Source organism: Physeter macrocephalus, chromosome 6 (genome assembly GCF_002837175.3).
Source record: "Physeter macrocephalus isolate SW-GA chromosome 6, ASM283717v5, whole genome shotgun sequence".
Classification (NCBI taxonomy): domain Eukaryota; kingdom Metazoa; phylum Chordata; class Mammalia; order Artiodactyla; family Physeteridae; genus Physeter; species Physeter macrocephalus.
Window position 1 is genome coordinate 28,860,030 of NC_041219.1, and position 4,114 is coordinate 28,864,143.

The following is a 4,114-nucleotide window of genomic DNA, read 5'->3' on the forward strand; positions in this document are numbered from 1 at the left end:
ATATAACACATACCTTTGGCTAACAAAACTACACTTTAAAGTTGTCTTTTTCAATTAGTTGTTTCATTACAGCTTTATATTAAACAAAAGTTGCTCTGATGATCTCATTTTAAGAAATGCTACTACATACTCAAAGAATCAAGGTTTTGGTTAAAAAAGAATTAAGTATCTTGGGCAAAGGACAATAGGAGGATACTGGGTATGTTAGGGAACAGGGGAAAAGAGGTTGGGGAGAGGTTCAGAAACGTGGGATGATGCCAAAGATAACCTTTCTCATTCTCCTAGACTCTGGAGGGTCCTCTGCATTTACAGCTGCCACAGATAAAGGAGGAACACTGGTTGGAGACTCGTACTAAGAAGGCCAGCCTTCCCCTAGCTTGACCTGGCATCTCTTGTCTAGGTTTCCTTCAGCATCCTTTTGGGCTTAACATTATAACTGCTCTTTTCTCCTCCTTGTGAATAAAAGGAGATACTTGAAAAGGATTTGATGGAAGCACATGTATCAGTGTAGTAAATACAGTACTCTTGGGATCTAAGTACTATTTATTTATTTATTAAAGTCTTTATTGAATTTGTTACAATATTGCTTCTGTTTTACGTTTTGGTTTTTTGGCCGTGAGGCATGTGGGATCTTAGCTCTATGACCAGGGATAGAACCCACACTCTTTGCTTTGGAAGGGGAAGTCCTAACCACTGGACCACCAGGGAAGTCCCTCTAAGTACTATTTATACTCTCTCCTCATTTATAGAATGCATCCAATATTTTTTTTTTGCTAAAATATTAGGTATAAAGAGAGGTTTTTGAAAGTAGCTTTACAACAAAATGTATATAATTAGGTTTCTCATTTGACATTGAATGAGCAAGGTTAAATAATTGATCAGCTTCAGTGAAGTTATGAAGGATTGATAAGGGGGAAAGGGAATGTTACTATTCCACATTTAAAACATCTTGGCGGGGAGAGTGGTTCAAGATGGCGGAGTAGAAGGACGTGCGCTCACTCCCTCTTGCAAGAGCACTGGAATCACAACTAACTGCTGAACAATCACTGATGGGAAGACACTAGAACTCACCAAAAAAGATACCCCACATACAAAGACAAAGTAGAAGCCACAGTGAGACAGTAGGAGGGACACAATCACAATAAAATCAAATCCCATAACTGCTGGGTGGGTGACTCACAAATTGGAGAACACTTAAACCACAGAAGTCCACCCAAATGGAGTGAAGGTTCTGAGCCCCACATCAGGCTTCCCAACCTGGGGGACCGGCAACAGCAAGAGGAATTCCTAGAGAATCAGACTGAAGGCTAGCGGGATTTGACTGCGGGACTTCAACAGGACCAGGGAAAACAGAGACTCCACTCTTGGAGGGCACACACAAAGTAGCGTGCGCATTGGGACCCAGGCAAAGAAGCAGTGACCCCACAGGAGACTGAACCAGACCTACCTGCTAGTGTTGGAGGGTCTCCTGCAGAGGCAGGGGGTGGCTGTGGCTCACCGTGAAGACAAGGACACTGGCAGCAGAAGTTCTGGGAAGTACAACTTGGCGTGAGCCCTCCCAGAGTCCCCATTAATCCCACCAAACAGCCGGGTAGGCTCCAGTGTTGGTCAGGCCAAACAACCAACAGGGAGGGAACCCAGCCCCACCCATCAGCAGACAAGTGGATTAAAATTTTACTGAGCTCTGCCCACCAGAGCAACACCCAGCTCTACCCACCACCAGTCCCTCACATCAGGAAACTTGCATAAGCCTCTTAGATAGCCTCATTCACCAGACGGCAGACAGCAGAAGCAAGAAGAATAACGATCCAGCAGCCTGTGGAACAAAAACCAGAATCACAGGGCTTCCCTGGTGGCGCAATGGTTGAGAGTCCGCCTGCCGATGCAGGGGACATGGGTTCGTGTCCCGGTCCGGGAGGATCCTGCATGCCGCGGAGCGGCTGAGCCCGTGAGCCATGGCCACTGGACCTGCGCGTCTGGAGCCTGTGCTCCGCAAAGGGAGAGGCCACGGCCGTACGAGAGGCCCGCGTACCACACACACACACAAAAAAAAACAGAATCACAGAAAGATAGACAAGATGAAAAGGCAGAGGGCTATGTACCAGATGAATGAACAAGATAAAACCCCAGAAAAACAACTAAATGAAGTGAAGATAGGAAACCTTCGAGAAAAAGAATTCAGAATAATGATAGTGGAGATGATCCAGGACCTCAAAAAAAGAATGGAGGCAAATATCGAGAAGATGCAAGAAATGTTTAACAAAGACCTAGAAGAATTAAAGAACAAACAAAGATGAACAATACAATAACTGAAATGAAAAATACACTCTATGGAATCAATAGCAGAATAACTGAGGCAGAAGAAAGGATAAGTGACCTGGAAGACAGAATGGTGGAATTCACTGCCGCACAACAGAATAAAGAAAAGAGAATGAAAAGAAATGAAGACAGCCTAAGAGACCTCTGGGACAACATTAAATGCAACAACATTCGCATTATAGGGGTCCCAGAAGAAGAAGAGAGACAAAAAAAGACCCGAGAAAATATTTGAAGAGCTTATAGTCGAAAACTTCCCTAACATGGGAAAGGAAATAGCCACCCAAGTCCAGGAAGTGCAGAGAGTCCCAGGCAGGATAAACCCAAGGAGAAACATGCCGAGACACACAGTAATCAAAATGACAAAAATTAAAAACAAAGAAAAATTATTGAAAGCAACAAGGTAAAAATGACAAATAACATACAACAGAACTCCCATAAGGTTAACAGAAGCTCTTTTTTTTGCTAAAATATTAGGTATAAAGAGAGGTTTTTGAAAGTAGCTTTACAACAAAATGTATATAATTAGGTTTCTCATTTGACATTGAATGAGCAAGGTTAAATAATTGATCAGCTTCAGTGAAGTTATGAAGGATTGATAAGGGGGAAAGGGAATGTTACTATTCCACATTTAAAACATCTTGGCGGGGAGAGTGGTTCAAGATGGCGGAGTAGAAGGACGTGCGCTCACTCCCTCTTGCAAGAGCACTGGAATCACAACTAACTGCTGAACAATCACTGATGGGAAGACACTAGAACTCACCAAAAAAGATACCCCACATACAAAGACAAAGTAGAAGCCACAGTGAGACAGTAGGAGGGACACAATCACAATAAAATCAAATCCCATAACTGCTGGGTGGGTGACTCACAAATTGGAGAACACTTAAACCACAGAAGTCCACCCAAATGGAGTGAAGGTTCTGAGCCCCACATCAGGCTTCCCAACCTGGGGGACCGGCAACAGCAAGAGGAATTCCTAGAGAATCAGACTGAAGGCTAGCGGGATTTGACTGCGGGACTTCAACAGGACCAGGGAAAACAGAGACTCCACTCTTGGAGGGCACACACAAAGTAGCGTGCGCATTGGGACCCAGGCAAAGAAGCAGTGACCCCACAGGAGACTGAACCAGACCTACCTGCTAGTGTTGGAGGGTCTCCTGCAGAGGCAGGGGGTGGCTGTGGCTCACCGTGAAGACAAGGACACTGGCAGCAGAAGTTCTGGGAAGTACAACTTGGCGTGAGCCCTCCCAGAGTCCCCATTAATCCCACCAAACAGCCGGGTAGGCTCCAGTGTTGGTCAGGCCAAACAACCAACAGGGAGGGAACCCAGCCCCACCCATCAGCAGACAAGTGGATTAAAATTTTACTGAGCTCTGCCCACCAGAGCAACACCCAGCTCTACCCACCACCAGTCCCTCACATCAGGAAACTTGCATAAGCCTCTTAGATAGCCTCATTCACCAGACGGCAGACAGCAGAAGCAAGAAGAATAACGATCCAGCAGCCTGTGGAACAAAAACCAGAATCACAGGGCTTCCCTGGTGGCGCAATGGTTGAGAGTCCGCCTGCCGATGCAGGGGACATGGGTTCGTGTCCCGGTCCGGGAGGATCCTGCATGCCGCGGAGCGGCTGAGCCCGTGAGCCATGGCCACTGGACCTGCGCGTCTGGAGCCTGTGCTCCGCAAAGGGAGAGGCCACGGCCGTACGAGAGGCCCGCGTACCACACACACACACAAAAAAAAACACAATCACAGAAAGATAGACAAGATGAAAAGGCAGAGGGCTATGTACCAGA